Source organism: Lissotriton vulgaris, chromosome 1_1, assembly GCF_964263255.1.
Source record: "Lissotriton vulgaris chromosome 1_1, aLisVul1.2, whole genome shotgun sequence".
Classification (NCBI taxonomy): domain Eukaryota; kingdom Metazoa; phylum Chordata; class Amphibia; order Caudata; family Salamandridae; genus Lissotriton; species Lissotriton vulgaris.
The window spans coordinates 1,839,189,115-1,839,207,474 of NC_141685.1; positions in this window are offsets into that span (position 1 = coordinate 1,839,189,115).

Sequence of the window (18,360 nt, forward strand, 5' to 3'; positions counted from 1 at the left end):
AACAAATACGCATAAAGTACAACTCAATGAGAACAAAAATAACGTAGGAGGCTGGGCAACCATGTAAGAAACAGTGAGACCTTCAGCAGATGAATGAGATGTCTGTATGCGAGCACGAGAGTGCAAATATTCATTAAGACATAGCAAATATTGAAGCGTAATAAGTTCACTTTTAAATGTAAAAATGCGATGAAGATTAAATCTGCATGCTGTGCGAGTTAAACAATAAGAGCGTATTGATTGTGCTGCATATTAGGGAAAGTGTGTAGAAATAAATGACATCAAGTAATAAGCAGCGTTACTCAATAAAGCTCCATCATAAAAGATAGAAATTCCTCAGACCTGAAAATACTGAGACATAAAGAAGCAGAAGCTATAGTGTTGAGGCAAAGAGGGCAGCAGCATGAGAGAATTCTTACACAACACTCATGAAGCACAAAATGGCTGCCTCCCAAAATACAAATTGCATGCCTCAGTAAATGTCAGACAGAGCATGTACCTTCAAAAAATGTCATCCCCATTGTGAAAGGCATCAAAGGCACACTTGTGGGCAGTCTTATAGAACAGCGGGTGATTTACATGAAGAAAAGGCATTTTTCCATCAGCTGTGCAGGGAGACGCGCGTTGCGTTGCGTGAAAAAACAAAATGGCGGCAGTAGAAAAAACGGAGCCGTGGTTGGACTTACTGCGTGAAATAACTTCCCTGAATGAGCGTTAATTATGTCACTGAAGGAGGCAGAACGATCCTGTGACCTTCATGATCTGGAATCCATCTCCTGTAAATTGGAGAGTCGTTGGAAGTCTCGGAGTCCGCCGAGCACACCGGAGAGCTATACTCAGGTGCCGTCATACTTCCGGGCGCCAAGCCATGCCCCCAATACAAGATGATTTATTAGGTCATAAGTAGGATGGTAAGAGAGACCCCACCTGGAGTAGCCTCCTGCTACTCAGCCACACACTCAACTGACTACACATTCAAACCATGCACACACGAACATTCTGATGACATCACACACACAGGCTAAGCAGCAGGGAAGGAGAAGACCAGAATAAAACACATCTCCCTCCTTCAAAACAATGAAAACAAAAGAAAGCAAGAGAGAATAAATACAGTATGCCATAACAATGACAAGGTTAGAATTTCCAAATAAGCAGTTCAACAGGAAATAGATGAATGATTACAAATCTCAACTGCAAGCTGAATGAACAAATAAGAGAAATTGGAACAGTCATGAAACAATGCAGAATAAATATAGATGGAAAATTATAGAATGGCAATACAACATAAAATAGAAACTCAGAGAGTGGAGATATAAGTTAAAATGGAATGATGAAGAGCATCACACCGCAGATAAATGAACACAACTCGCACTAAATATATAGGAATGATCAGACATCACATCTCGCACAAAACATGAAAAGAGGCATCATATCACCTTGCACAAAACCAATAGAGAAGCATCACATGACAATTCAACCGCAGCTCTGAAAGCCAGTTCACACCTTGTCAAGGAGCTATTCAGCTCCTGGGCAACAGCTTGGAAGCTCATGGCAGTGGGCTTCGAGAGGCTTTAGGCAGGAAAATGATGACGTTTTAAAAGTGTCTTTTGTAAAATATTTAGTACAAATACAACTTACTCGTAAATTTGATCTGTAATAAATATTTTGAAAAGTCCAAGAATTCACTTTTGAGCTGGTTCCATGGTGAAGAAAATAGCTTTTAAGGCCTTGTCACTCTACAGACATTTTACATTAACTTTGTACATGTCCTACTTTTAAATACAATCCACCCTACATTAATAGGCATTAAGGCTTGCTTCAGGGGGACTTATCATTATTTAAAAGGAATATTTAGGCCCATCAAAACTGATTATTTTGTCAGGTTGAATTTGCAGCCTAACCCTGCTCTGCCAGGTTAAGGGGGATAGGCTTGCAGTCATTTTGTTCGTTTCACTTTGGTGGTGGCTAAATGTATGCTGCAGTCCACTAATGATATTCAACTTACTGTCCCTGATTAAACTATGTACTATATAATGGGGATTTATAGGCAAGTTAAATATGCCTATTAGGAGTATAGCCAATTCTGACATATTTTATGGGTCAGAGCATGTGCACTGGGGCCTCGTTACCAGAACCCCAGTGATCAGAGTAAAGAAAAAACAGCATCATTACTCCAAATAATATGGCGAAGGTTATGAAAAAAGTGACATATTCTTACATCAGCTCTCCATATAACTGTGTATAGTCACAAAAATGACTTTATCATATCAGTGCCAATATGTATAATTTAATTAGTCACAGAACTAGCGATTGAATTTACTTGTGCCAAAGCTTTTTGAAACTATCTAAATTCTCTTCCCTTACAAATCTAAAGTTCCCCCTAGACAATTCTCCAATGGTTATGCACTTCATTTTCCAGCTAATGTAACGTCAAGTGGGCACAAGGTCATTATGATGAACTTTCATCTAAGAATTTGCAGCAAACTAAAACAATATATTTTTTTTACAATAGTTCTTGGTATTGTTGGGGGACTCTGGAGAATTGCAATTAATCCATTTTGAAAACAGCATTGCATATTCAGTAATTCTATGGCTTATGACCCTTATTGTTTGAAAATGGTGGGAAACAGCAAATTATAACACACATCTTGAATAAAGTTTAGTAAGCAGATAGTCAAATACACTAAAATCTTTGCATTGAAGTATTACACAGTTTTTCGATCAGCAAAACTCTGAATAATATATGTAATCGTTTCCATAGTTTCTTTTGAAAACAAATTGAAAACGTGATAATGATAATGTTAAAAGTAAATGTGTCAGCCTGCCCGCAAAAGAGTAGTTGGTATAAACTCATAATAATATATTGTACAACAGGTTAGCAACAAAATACAAAACTAACCAGCATCAGTACTTATTATTTACTAATTTCTCCTTTTATTTCTAATTTGGTTCAGTGGTTGCTTCAGTACAATTTTGTATGCGTTTATTTATTTGAATGCCTCATCTTTGTAGCTTTAATGTGAAGCACTGATTACCTTAAGGATTTGAATGCCATTTATGTTTTGGTGATAGTTGTGATCTTTGATTTTTTTTGTAGTTGAGAGTTCTGTAATTTTTTCAACCCATATTTCTGATCTCGGACTGCTTAAAAATGTTTTTGGAGCCTTGATAATGATGTCCCGAGTAATTAAAACACATCTCGGCTGTATCTGGATGGTTTACGTGTTGTTATGACTCGTAATAACGCTTGTATTTCTATTTCAAACAAAATTAAACGCACAGAGCGTTAATTATTTAAAGTGCGACCTCCTAGTTTTGAATACTTTACAGTACTTTCCATTACTTTACAATATAATTCTTTACTTTGCACAAACGTTGTATTTGGGATTTTCCGCATGTTAATAAAACATTAGGTAGCAATTTTAACTTTAATAAACATATAATTAATCATGCTAAAGTAACAGCTATATTAATAACTTGGGGATTGGAATCTGAGGACTGTGTTTATTAATTATGCTGTTCTACATGGAATTTGAAATCTTGGGATCAATTGTTTAAGAATTGTTACTCACTATAATGTGTAGAATTTTACAATTGCTGGAAATATCTGTTATATATTCATATACATTGCACATGCTTATGTTCTTGTTACAATAAATTAAGCTAGTATTACATTTGCATTTGTGATTTGTGATTGATAAGGAAATTAATGCCACCAGTGCAGGCTTGAGTATCTTGGCGCAGACATTTCTTGTGAGTCATGGGGCGCTATAGAAATCACAGCACTCCGATGTTCACTCTTTATCATCTGGTCACCTTGTTCTACTTTATTGTTTCTTGTTTCTCCATTTTTTGTTTGTGCTGTAGCACTCGCATGAGTAAGGATCCTATTAGGCATCTAGGCGTGTGGTACCATTTAATAGAGAAAAATCAAATCTTAAAGAAATGGGAAACCCGGTGTTAGGAGGGCTGTAATAGGCCAAAGGTAGTAAAACAATCTTGCAGTCCAGGAACAGGGACATCTTAAAAATTTTGGGGGCCCTGGGACAAATATATTTTGAGAGCCTTTGTTCAGAACAGCTTTGAATTAATGGTCCAAATTGAGCGCCTGTTTCCCACGCTGTTTCCGCTGCCTCAGCTGCATTAGCAATCCAGATGGCATGATAGGCATTAGCCTATATATTCCTGATTTAAATTGAGACGTGCAGCTGACAGCGATAGGATTTAGTGTTTCGTGCCCTTCTACTAGGTTTTTAAGACTTTTTAAATTGTATATATGTGGCTGAATTACTCTGTGCTTTTTAACAATTTCTCCTAACTACGCGCACTTGCACTTTACTTTATTTTGTTTGCCTACACCTCCTTAGCTGCTCCGATTCGCATCTCACTTTTCCTCACGTCCTGGTCTGCTGCGTCTGATACAGCGATTGTGCGGAGGGCTGGAGCTACTATCAGGCTCCTCACTTCCGCCCACGTAGTTTCTGCTTCCTCAGCTGCGTTAGCAATCCTGTTTGCATAATAGGCATTATCCTATATATTCCCGATGCAAAAGGACGCACCCAGTGGGCATGCTGCTGGCGTGCCAAATGCAAGCCCATCTACGCCCGGAGTCATCCAGCGCCGGCCATATTGCTCAGTTCCCCTCCCGTGAGTTTCTTCCACTATATTACCATAGGGAAAAAACTGCTTAGCCTTAGGCGGCTACCATTATGTCAGTGTACAGTTGTCTCTCCTCCAGCCCAGGAAACTCGTACCCAAGTACCTCCCACACAAATAAGAAAACAGAGGACTTAAAGTCCACCCTTTTAAATTGTTGCTCTAAGCCTCCAACCCTACTATCACATCGGCCAACCCTATTGGTTATAAAATCCTTAGGAGGGACTGACAGAGTGGGAAGAAGGGAGGGTGTCGCCATAATTTACAATAAAAAACTAGACTGCTCTCCCATCCCGATGGAAAACATCAAGGGCACAGCTTCCGCTGCACCTTATCCCCCGCCATCATAGTATAACTAGTTTTCTGATTTACAGACCTCCCGGTGCAATTGGAAATCGTACTACTTTGCTTAATACAGGCTCCACCTACCTGGATCTAACATACAAAAACTGCCTCATTCTGGGATATTTCTATATACATATAGACAATGGAAAATACCCTCAAACAATTTCATTGATGGAGACGCTGAAGGCCTGCAACATGTTTCCATCTATTTTTTGGTCACCCATGAGAAGGGCCATACCCTCGACCAAATTTTTCACGACTTTGACATATCAGTAAGCCTACCTCTTCCCATTACCTGGTCTGACCACCTCCTATTAAAATTCGTCATTCCCAACTCTGCCACAGTCCCTCGGGCTAACGCAGGGCAGAGGGTCCCTAATTACAGAACGTTCCATAAAATATCCATCCCGATATTAGCAGATGCCTCAGTCATTCCTCACCTGAGCTGTCTGGCTGTCCCGACTCGGACGCCCTCTCAATAGAATCCTGGCTTCGAAACAACGTTGATGCAATGGTACCAGTGGTTTCCCGCTCCTCAAAGAGGTCGACCCTACCATCTCCATGGTTTAACGATTCCCACAGATCTAGCAAAACAAATTGTAGAAAAATGGAATGGAAATGGCATAAATCCTATCTACCTGAGGACAGGAAGGTGTAGAAAGACACCTTAAAAGCTCATTACATTCTCGTGAATGCAGCCAAGAAAAACTTCCTTCAAACCAAGAGAGAAAATGCCGAAATTGGAGTAAGGAAATCTTTAGCATAGTTAAATCCTTTACCGCCGAAAGCCGGCACAAAGGAGGGAGCATGCACAGAAAAATGGCTAAGCAAATAGCTCAATTCATCTATCTTTACTAACTTTCCCTGATTTCAGCTTGAAGATTTTTTTTTATTTAATAACAACAGGAGAGAAAGGGCTTGAGGCAACACTCCTGTGCCCCCAGTTACATCTATAATAACAACAGAGGAGTGAATAGCACAGTGCTCAAATTATAATACTAAGCTATGAAAAAGCAGTGTGTCAAAAACCAAACCTTCAACAGGAATAGCAAACACCTCCCGCAGTTGGAGCTTGAAGAGTCACTGACCCTTCTCCAAAGCATTATGTCCAGTGAATATCCGGAACCTATTAGCTCCCATCATACACCCCACAGTAAAACAGCTCTTTAATGCTTCCCTCTCCTCAGGCAGCATGCCGAAATTATGATAGAATGGTAACATTCTTCTACTGATGAAAAAAAGCTAACGCCAATCCGACAGAGCCTGCCAACTACAGGCCAATCTCCCTTCTTAAGCCCCTCTCCAAAGTATTAGAGAAGCATTTAAACAAGGCCCTCTAAAAACATATTGAAGATGGGCAACTCCTTCATGAGTCCCAATCCGGTTTTAGGGCTAACTACAGTACAGAGTTCGCTCTGCTGGAAGTGAATGAATTTTTCATGGGTAAGACCAGGGAGGCAAGGCTGTTCTGATACTGCTCAAACTGTTGGCGGTCTTCGATACTGTCCCACATGTGAGACTCCTGGAGAGACTTGGGGTGTCATCCTTCTTGGCAAATAGATCTCAGGACATCTGGCTCCCCCCTATCTCATCCCCGGTTCCGGCCATGAATATAGATGTCCCACAGGGCTCCATTCTCAGTCCTATCCTTTTTAACATATATCTATCCTCCTTGCATTTCTGGTAGAGGAAGAGTGTGCCAACATTATTTCCTATGCTGATGACACGTAGCTGATTTTTACATGTGAGAAAGGAACTGACTTTTGACAGGGCAATGATTAGGTCTTTCCTCACAAGGGTTTTTAACTGGATTAAGATCAATCAGCTGAAGTGCAATCCTGACAAAACTGAAGTTGTTTTCTTTGGTAATCCAAAAATGCCTGACTGGAGCTCTTAGTGGCCAAAAGATCTGCCTCCCCCGCCCGCGAAAAAGGAGAAAGTTAAAACCCTAGGAATTGTCATTGACAAGACATTCTCCATGCACTTTCAAATCCAAAATCTAACTGGTGCTTGCTTTGGCATACTCTGGTACTCTGGATGCAAAAAAATTCCTGCTACTGTTACTGCTTGAGAGCAGAAAGATCGTGGCGCAGGCTCTGGTGACATCAAAGCTTGACTATGTCAACAGCTTTTACCTCGGTCTTCCAAAATCCTTTATCCAGCGCCTACAAGTGGTACAAAATGCAGCAGCCAGAGCCATCCTGAGATCTAAACCCAAATCTAGTACGACCCCTATTCTTAAGTCTCTACACTGGCTCCACATTAAAGAACAGATCGACTACAAAGCGATGACCATCTTCTTTGAAGCTTTTCACAGCTTAGGAGACGGCTACCTAAATAAGCGCGTTAATCGCTACACAACATATAGACCCCTAAGATCTTCCCATGAAAACGTGGACATTATGCCTTAAATATACTGTGCCAACACTGGAGGCAGATTCCTCAGCTTTCTAGGTGCAAAATTTTGGAATAGACTCCCTGAGCCTCTGAGAATAACCACAGACCTACTCTCTTTCAGGAAGAACCTAAAAACCTGGATTTTTAATAACTGATGGGTCTTTTACGCACCGAGACACTCTAGTCTGAGTAGCTGCACTCTTTATTAAATACACTATTTCATTTCATTTCATTAGGTCCTTGACAATGCAAAGGATCACTCATCCACATTCTGAAGGGCCTTATTTATGAGGCCTTGCTTCACTTTTATGCTGCCTTTGCTTCTCTATTTGTGACGCACCAGCTGCGTAAAAAATGTGCCATGTTGCGCCCTATTTATAAAGTGACGCATCTAGGGTATTCGTGAGCGTTGTTTCCCCTCATGCCTGGACGCTACCCTGCCAGATTCAATCACGGTTCGAATTACACAACAAAAATAAATTTGACTTTATCGCATCCTTGAAGAGCAAAGGAAGACCGGCTGTTGGCTTCAACGTAACGACAAATTGGTTGTTTCATACTAAGTGATTCAAATGTGGTTTGTTACCACTACCCTGACTCAAGGTCATTGTTATTACCTTGTGAATACAACAGAAGGTTTTATCTCTTGCAAAAAATCAATTGTCCTGAGGATGGTCTAACGGACTGATGGCACACAGACCGAAACGTTTTTTAGCAATATTTATGTCGAGATAATATTTACTTCATATTTTTTTAGGCGCTGATGCAGTTTATGAGCTGTGTGTCTAAATTCATTTGTACATCCTTTCATAATGATATTTGCTGATATTCACTTTGTTTCAATGTACCCTTTTCAAATTCAACGTGCTAAAATCAGATAAATTTACTTTATTCGAATAGAATTTCCTGTGTGCTTTGTTTTTCTATTTTTTTAAAAATACATTTACTGTGGTTGTCCTGTTGGCCGCAAAAGCCTTGTAGAAGTGACACATTGTAATCTAGGAGAACTCAGTGCGCCTCTTTTAGGATGCCATTGCATTAATATCTTACACCTGCCTCAAAGCAGGCGTAAGACTAATGCAGGCCCCTTCACATGGGGCTTGCCCCATTTGGAAGGATGCATTGCTGGAGTTGCATATATTTTCAGAAACATCTATCAATGCATCACTTTTGCCCCAACAAATACACCAGAAATACTGACGTATCTGTAACTCCTTGCGTCATGATGCATCATACAGTAAATATTAACCCTGGGCGAAGCACTACGCTACGCTCGCGGAGTTTGCGAAGTTTGCGCAACTTTGCACTACGCGAGCTGCACGTAGCACAGTGCGAACATGCGTAGTGCAGCGTAGCATAGTGCAACGCTAATTTTTTGCTTGTTCGCGTTCCTGAACGTCATGTTCGCGACCGCGAGCAAGAAAAATGACATCCCGGCGAGATTCTCAACGCGGGGAGGTAAGGTTTCTTATTGTGAGTGGTTGCACATGCTCGCGACCGCTCTCAATGAGAAACTACCAGTTCGCGTTGAGAAAGCTGCAGCTCGAATAATATTCTACTGGAGCAGCAGAAAACTACAGCTCGCACTGTGCAAGATGCCGTTTTCAATGATTGCACAGTGCCGGATGCTTGTCCGCACTGTGCAATCATTGAAAACGCATCTTGCACAGTGCGAACATGCTACTACGCAGCTCGCGTAGTGCTACGTGAAGTTCGCGTAGTGCGAAGTGCACTTCGCGTAGCTTCACGTTGCGCTACTTCGCGAACTACGCCCACCCTTAGTAAATATGACACATCCATCATGTCGCAAGGAGGGCACACTAAGAAGTGACGCATCCCTGTTTTCACACAGCGATGCATCAGTTCTCATAAATAAAGCCGTAAATGTGTTTACATCTAATATTCAGGGATGGTTATGTGCATTTTCAATAGTGTAACACAGGAGCTGCAAATCATCTCTGTGATGCCCTCCCATTTCTTATGTTAGGCCTTGTTTTGATGTAAAATAAACTCTTTTTTATGTATATTGCATGAAACATAAACAGAATATTTTTCTGCAAAATGGCTGTACTAGATCTCACACATCAGGTCAATAAAAAATAGATAAAAAGAAAACAGTATTTAAAACAACCTGTTTAAGAAATATTCAAGGTCATTAGGGCAAAACTCCGGAGAACAGAGCTGACTCTTTCAAGGGACCCCCTGGAAGGCTGGGCCCTGAGCCAGAGCCCACGTTGCCCATGCATTAAAATCGTCTCTGTCCAGGAAGCAAGAAGAGCAAGCTAGGCATCAAGAGATATCCCGGGATGGAGAATCCGATTGCAGCCTCAGCCAAGGGAGGGAGCCAAAGCATGAGGATCACAATGACCACAAAGAGGTTACACAGATGAAACTGCAAATGCAAAATACTGCTTCATTAAGCCTGGTGCTTTGTCCCCTACTACCATCACCTAATTTGTCCAGAGCCTGATGCACATGTTCTAATGCTGATAGTTGCTATGAGGAAGGGTTTGAATTTCAATCCTTAGACGGACTGAATAATCTCAGTTAACCTTGTTCTGGTAAATGTAAGGGGAGAAAAAAAGACTTGAATGCACATAGGTAGATTATGAGACACTGACAGAAAGCTGACTACTACCTAATCAGAGACAATAAGGAGAGGAGGACAAAAACACACACCCAGAGACGGTACATGTGGTCAGAGGCAGCATTACATCTTCTCTACCATTCAAATTTCTTTCATGAACCTTATAAAAAACGTGACAACAAACCAATAAATCTTTTAGATGATTATGTGCTCCCTTAATTATCTCAAGCCACTATCTCCCAGGTTTTTCCCAAGTGGACTGTCCAAGAGTAACTCCCTAAATAAGAATAAACATATACGTGCCTAAAAAGATTGATAGAGAAATGGCTTGCTCCTTATTTATGGTTTGACAGAGTAGGAGGTACAGCATAAACTGGTGGCCCTCCTAACCTAGCAACCCTATGGATTTCCAACTCTAGTTAGAGGTAGGAAAACTACTCAGAGAGAAGCCTCAGCTTGCGCTGCCAAAGCTAACCCCTGTATTGTCTTGTGGATTTGCATTGACAGAACCTTTGTGACTACTGATAAATTCTGTAGAACTGTGACGTAAGCATTAGAGTGTAGTGGATTGAATGCAGGTTTTGAAAGGTGAGTTCATGGTTACACGAAGAAGAATAAAGACTTGTTATACTAAGTTCCATGTTTGCTGCAGTCATTGGCAACTACCCGAGCTGGACAGGATGCTACAACTGGCAATGAGATAGGGTATAAGTAACCCGAAGATTAATAGAGCTCTCCCAGACAGTTTACCGTCCTTCTGAAAACTGCTTGTACGTGGCGTTTTTGCCTCCGTCAAAGTGCAGAATCAACATTAGCCATATGTGTAATCAAAGTGCAGCTCCAGTTCCGTGTAAAGTATTTGAAGTTCATGAAAGTTCCACTGAGAAGTCTACACATCGGTGATCGACAATCTGCTGGGAAGGCTGCAAAGAGAGGTACTGTGTTAGATGGCACAAAGAGATGCTTAAAGGTAACTAAAGTCAAATACTAAAACATTCACCTGCTTACTGGAAAGGTTGTGCATGTGGAGCTGTCAATACCCTAAATGGCCCACCACAAAAGCTGGTGGTTTCTAGCTCAGAACAACTCCCAAGGTCTCCTGATGGCACAGGACTCTCCTGGAGACCAAGAGGGAGGTCAAGGTTCCACAGGCTGTCCAAGATGACCCAGAGGCCAGCACTGAAAAGGGCCTCAGATCTCGTATGAACAAAGCAGGTCCTAGCGGACAACAGGTGGTTTTAGGTGGAACTCCACCCTCAGTGCTAGCCAATCTTGTAAATAATTACCATGCCGCCGGCTTCTTGAAGCCACTACCGCCATTCAATATCACCAAAAAGTTCAATATTTGTGACAGATAGACCGCAATTTGATGATTTCATTAATGTGGTTGAAGCAGCAGATAAAAAGATTATGAAGCATCTTAAAAATCTTGCTGATGAAGGTGTAAAAGTAGTCATGAAGAAAATGCCACAAGCTGAAGAAATTACATACAGTCCTATCAAAGCAAACATGAATCTCAAGTTCAATCCAATGTTAAAGGTAGATTACGAAAGGCACATCTTCAGTAAAGAATGACAGAAAGCCATTAAGACCATTGACAAATTTGTTGACCGACTGGAAACACTCATCAAACACTATCATCCTTATTTCATGGTCGGACAGGCGCAACATTGCGGATACATTTCCAACTGACCTCGAGTTGGCGGTCTGGACTGCTGAATTTTGATGTGACCGCACAATCCCATTTCTGTATGAGAGCTTGTGCTGCAGTTGGAAACTGGGTGCAGCACAAGCTCCCATACAGAAAAGGAAGTTTGTGTTCATCCCTGTATCGCATGTCACACAGTGCAGGGATGAACAGGGGGCGGCCTCAGGTGCCCCTCGGACCCCAGCCAGAGGCCACTGTCTGAAGGGGCACTACTAGGGGCCGAACAAGTCACTTCCCGACAGGGTTTCCATGTCAGAAAGCCCAGCATGGAAATCCTGCCAGAAACTGACATCATATTCAGGACAGCATAAAACGCCATCCATAGGGATTACGTGCTGGTTCATACTGGCAGATGGGCTCCTTGAGCCTGTCGTAAGACAGGCGGAATGTCCGGCTGATTTCACAGCCAACAGCCTCCACTGTAATTATGATTCAGAAAAGGGGGTGGTGATGGACAGAGTATCTGAGCTAAGCAGAATACTCCTACCCAGTCAACAGATCAGGGCTTGATCCATCACCGTTTTTTAGCTCACTGCACCATCCCAGCTCAGAACCTGGCTACATGCACCCCCTTTTCTGAATCGTTTTGTCCACCATAAGCGTGGAAGGGTATTCTCAGACATGAGTCCCTTGCTCACTGCACCATCAGGATTCAAGCAAGCCGGGCCGAAGACGGCTGTAAAGCAAGAAACTGGTTCCGGAAGCTTGTTTCCTTTCCAGTAAAAGAATTGGCTTGGTAGTTTGGTCTGCCCTGTTCCCATGATGCACTGGGCCAGGGACAGACTAATTTGCATGTAGCCAGGTTCTGAGCTGGGATGGTGCAGTGAGCTAAAAAACGGTGATGGATCAAGCCCTGATCTGTTTACTGGGTAGGTGTGTTCTGCTTAATTCAGATACTCTGTCCATCACCACCCCCTTTTCTGAATCGTTTTGTCCACCATAAGCGTGGAAGGGTATGCTCAGGCATGAGTCCCTTGCTCACTGCACCATCAGGATTCAAGCAAGCCGGGCCGAAGATGGCTGTAATGCCAGAAACCGGTCCCCGGAAGCTTGTTTCCTTTCCAGTAAAAGAATTGGATTGGTAGTTTGGTCTGCCCTGTTCCCATGATGCACTGGGCCAGGGACAGACTAATTTGCATGTAGCCAGGTTCTGAGCTGGGATGGTGCAGTGAGCTAAAAAACGGTGATGGATCAAGCCCTGATCTGTTGACTGGGTAGGAGTGTTCTGCTTAATTCAGATTCTCTGTCCATCACCACCCCCTTTTCTGAATCGTTTTGTCCACCATAAGCGTGGAAGGGTATGCTCAGACATGAGTCCCTTGCTCACTGCACCATCAGGATTCAAGCAAGCTGGGCCGAAGACGGCTGTAATGCCAGAAACCGGTCCCCGGAAGCTTGTTTCCTTTCCAGTAAAAGAATTGGCTTGGTAGTTTGGTCTGCCCGGTTCCCATGATGCACTGGGCCATGGACAGACTAATTTACATGTAGCCAGGTTCTGAGCTGGGATGGTGCAGTGAGCTAAAAAACTGTGATGGATCAAGCCCTGATCTGTTGACTGGGTAGGAGGGGTCTGCTTAGTTCAGATACTCTGTCCATCACCACCCCCTTTTCTGAATCCACTGTAATTAGGCTGTTGGTTTGAAACTGTTATGAGACCCTACAACTTCAATGAATTTAATGATGAGGAAGCTATACACCACAGAGTGATTGACGGGTGCTTGTCAGATTTGTGTAGACAATGTATGCTGAGAAAAACTCTTAGTCTGGAGCGATTTCTCATGGCTACCAGAGCTGAAGAGCATACTGATCGACAAGCTGTTGACATGGAGTCTGGAGGTGCCAAGAGGGAGTCAGTCATGAATGTGAAATGTAAGCCAAAGCACAAGGCTAGGGGACACAGAGTAAATGTTCCACAGAAATATAAGATGTGCTTAAGGTGTCGATTTATGTTTCCACACCAAGGTAAATGTCCTCTCATTGGGCAGATCTGCAAAGGTTATGGAAAGGATGTCATGATTTGCAAGGAAAATGAGCAGTAATTGCCACCCTAACATTTCAGAAGCGAAGTTCAGTTCATGCCTATAAAGCCAAGCAACTACATCAGCTAAGGCAAATGGACCCAACTCAAAAGTCGATCAACATCTAAATCCTTGTCAAACAGTTCTTCTGTATTAAGTGAAAGTGAAGAAGCTGGTTGATGTTTTCCTCAGAGAAGCATGATAATAGTGGATTGGCCACATGTGATGAAAAATATCTGTCCAAGAAAAATTGATACAACAAGGCACCAAAGTCATTTAAACATTGACCGAAATCACACTAAAAGTTAATGGTTGTTCAATAGCTTTCATTATCGATAGTGGTGTGGCAAAACATATTATGCCTGAGGAGAAATATAATGAACTGTCTATATTGCCTCGACCTACAACATCAAACATATATACGTGGGCTGCATCAACGTCACTAAAAGTCAAGGTTCTTTTGTAGCAATGATAAAGCATGAGAAAACAAAAGTACAAGCATCCATTAATGACGTTCAAGGTACGGCTTCAAATGCCTGTTTACTCAGCTTCAGCACAGCTGCTGATATGGGATTGATATCCGTGACTTGAACATGAATGCTCATCACAAAATAGTAAGTCAATTCCCTTTTTTGTTTCATGGTTTGGGAAAGCTCAAGATTATGAAAGTCCAATCACACATTAATGAGGACATCTGCCCTATTGCCCAAAGACAAGGACAACTTGCCTTTCCCTTTTAGGAAGCTGTTTAAAAAAGAACTTGAATCCTAACTCAAACACAATATATTTAAGCCTTCCACTGGTCAAACTGTATGGCTTTCTCCCATAATGGTAGTACCCACATGAGAACAGTGAAGGAGTTGTTTGCATCGGCGTGGATATGTGTCAAGCAATCAAGGCAATTGAAAGAGGACAACATTGCTGATATGCTAACACAATTGAATGGTGTACAGGTGTTCTCTCACCTAGATATGAATAAAGGACATCATCAGTTGGTCTGTTCTGTTAGAAGAGACTAAGTTTTGAAATGTCATCAGCTACAGGCTATTCCAAGATGTCATTCAACGTATCATACAGACTGTCTTGAATGCTTTCCATATTGTGATGACATATTAGTTTTCAGAGCTACACAGAAGGAACATTGCAAAGCTCCCACACTAGAGTAGTGTCTGTTGCTCTCTGATGTCGATTTAACTTTGAATGCCAAGAAATGTGAGATCCATAAGACAAAGTTAAAATAATTTGGCCATATCTTTTCGGATGGAGGTGTGACACCCAATCCAGCTAAAGTGCAAGCGCTGACATCTGCCAGTCCCCCACAAGATGTTTTCATGTTACGTACAGTTTTCAATATGGCCAGCTATTGATCTAGAGTCATACAAAAGTTTGCCACTGTCAGTTTGCTTTTTAGAGACTTGCCGAAAAAGATTATGTATTTTCTTTGGTCACATGAATGCAAAAAAAGCTGCCAGAAAATTAAACAAGCTATTGAGAACGCTACTAAAATGGCATATTTTGATCCAAAGCTTCATATTGAGGTTGTTGTTGAAGCCATCCCTGTCAGATTGGGCCCAATCCTTGCACAGTGTAGCAGAGTCTAATTTTAGTGTATAGGGCCCCAGGCACATTCTGTCCATACCTGATGCCTGAGAAACTCAAAGACCCCTGCCAAGCCATAGACTGGGTTATGCTAACATTGTTCTCATTGCCTTATTGATCTGACCATTTGCAACCTCAGAGGATTCTCTCCTGCGAAGACCAATAACCTCAGGTCACTGCCTTACTGATAAACAAGTCACAGAGTCCCTGTCCTCTGTGCGCACATCTTACTGTAAATTAAGGCCATTAAGAGATAAACAGGATGCATCTGTGATCTAGAAGAACAAGATGGGCTAAGAGTAGCGGTGGGGGCTAACCGCAACTTCGCACCTGTTGTTTTGCTAGCTTTTGAAACTAAGACTGCTACATAGCTCAAAATAACCTTGTTAAACTTTGGTATCTTTCGTGACTTCTGCATTTCTTATTTTTCAAAAAGTGATGTCAATTGTTTTCAATAAATTGCACAGCTTTTGTTATGTTCTGCGGTCAAGTGCCTGCTAATATTTTGATTCTGCAGTCACCAATTCCTCATTTCAACTGCATAAAAGGACTGTCCATTGAACAACTCATTGATCACCTTTCATAGTGTCTTTCACGAGGAGTTGCTCCCAGCTAGCTGATTGATTTATTGATATTTCATTATTAGATAAGGGTATACTGTCTCATTTCATTTTGCTATTCAATTTCTCCCTTTACCTCTCTGAATTTCCGTGATTTAATATTTGCTAGATTGCGTGTTTTTATCCTTAACTAGCAGCCCGTCCCGACGGTGTCCGGGTAGGCTTTGAGAGGTGAAAGGTACTCACCAGCATTGTGCACACCAGGCACGGGCAGCTCCTTTCTCTCTCTAACCAATCACCCCTTTTTGCCCACTTCCCCTCAAACTACCTGGCCTTCTGTTCTGAGAGCCTCAGCTTCACCTGTCCCGGCCATCCAATTTGCCATCATAGTTTCTTTTCAGCTGCAGTTTCTGTGAAATGCTAATCTGTTTGTTTACCTGACGGCTCTCACCGGAGAGGCAGTGTCCCCCCCTCTCTCCCCCATCACACTCCCCTCCCCCATCATCTGTAGCAGGAGGCGCCCCAGGCACATACATACCTGCTATTCCTCCCACGGGGAAGTCAGGGTGGAGGGAGAGTCCTGAAAACAAATGTGGCTGGCTGCTGCTTGTTTCCACTTGAGGAAGCAGTTTACCCCCCTCACCTCCTCCCCCACCTCGACGCTTCACGGGAGAGGGAGTGAACTGGCCCACTCCCCTTGCATGCACTCTACTCATCCCCTACACATAATATATACCCCAAAGTTCCCTGTGCCTCTTTCTTCCTCCCCAACGCGCCATCGCAGAGCTTCAGACCATCCACACCATTTCCACAGTTTCCCCCAGCTCCACAGCCCTCAGCTTCTGCCCCGCCGCGCCCCCACCCTACCTGCAGCACATGGGAGCTGGGTCCAGCCTCAGGATGTCTGGCCTAACTGGGGCGGGACGTCTGCGGTTGGGAAACAGGGCTTAGTTGTTTGGGCTGCAAGCATGCATGCGGGCTTACAGCGAAGCTGTCAGGTGCGACTTACGTTCACCGACAGGGTTGCCGAATGCCGCGTTACTTTTCCTCCCCACGGTTCCACTGTCGTCGCCGCTCTCTTCACCATGATGGTGGCGGACATTGCACTGAACCGGGTATTGGTTCCACGCTCCTCCCCGCGCTCCTGTCCGGACGCCGTGTTTACGTAACGCACGCCCACACACCATTGCGCCTCTCGCAAGCGTTGTAGACACCGTGTTCAGATCACTGTATGCATACGGCCAAGGACTACTTTTCCCCTAACGTTCTTCCCCCCCCTAATGTACATGGTGTTGTGCTTTATAACCTATGTCCACCTCCTGCACCTCCCCTTTCCAACGCTGTATTGGGTGTTGTGATTGGTGCTGTACTTCCTGAGTTTACCCGGCTCAAAGGTTCACAGTTCTCTCTTTATAATAGTAGTATAGATTAATGGCGTGTCTTTGACACTTGTTACTTACTTGTTTAAATAAAGTGCCACTCCTGACTCGTTACCTGCTTCTCAGAGTATATATTGTTAGTTCCTGCTTGGTAAAAAAACACACTCTAACATTTGGCAACCAAAGAAGAGACATGGATAAGGATCTTCAGTCTCTAGAGAGTGGGGTTTCCCCTGTGGCTGCGGCCTGGGTCTGTTGCTCGCCAGGTATTCTCGCCTGAGCCTTCAGATACACAAAGGTACATCAAAGAGCTTTTTTGCTTTCCTTTTTACTTTGTCTCAGTGGCGTCTGGGTCTTGATTTTGATTGGTCTGTCGGTCCAACACTCCTGTTTTGGTTCCCCCGTCCTCCTACAGACTGTCACCATGCCATGTCCAAATTCCCTTTTTTAAACACATGCAAGCAGGCAAAAGCTGATACTTATTGTGGATGTGTAAAGGTTTGTTGTCTTTGGGTTTCGCTGCAAGATTAAACTTAGCATTTCAGTACTTTTGTATTTTTCTTCATATCATCTGTCTATAAAGACAGGGATCAACTGTCTAATTAGTGAAAAACAGGAAAAGGAGAGCATATGGTACAGTGCCCCATAGCTTTTGCATGTTTTAACCCATTGGACGCTCATGACCAGCTCAGCTCGTCATGAGGCACAATGGAGCTGTGCTCATGAAGAGCGGAGCTCGTCATAACCACTGCGGAATGCCCATGCAGGGATAATTCCCCTCCTGTGTGGGGCATTCAATTGAGTTGGCGCCGTCGCATGAGCATAGCTCCACTCTGCAGCGTGATCAGCTGAGCTTGCCACGAGCACCGCGCGCGGCCCCCTTCCCCACCCACCATGGGGGAATTAGCCCTGCGGGGAAGGGGCTAAGGGTTAGAATCCAGAGGTTTCTACCAATCCATTATGGGGTAACAAGAAAAAGAGAACACACAGTTTTGTGCCTCCCAACCTATGCAGATCTACCAGGTTAAAAACTAGAAATCTTTACCTCTTCAAATAGATGGCACATTAAAAGGGGCGTGCCCACTAGCTTGTCGCACTTCGCACTATCTTG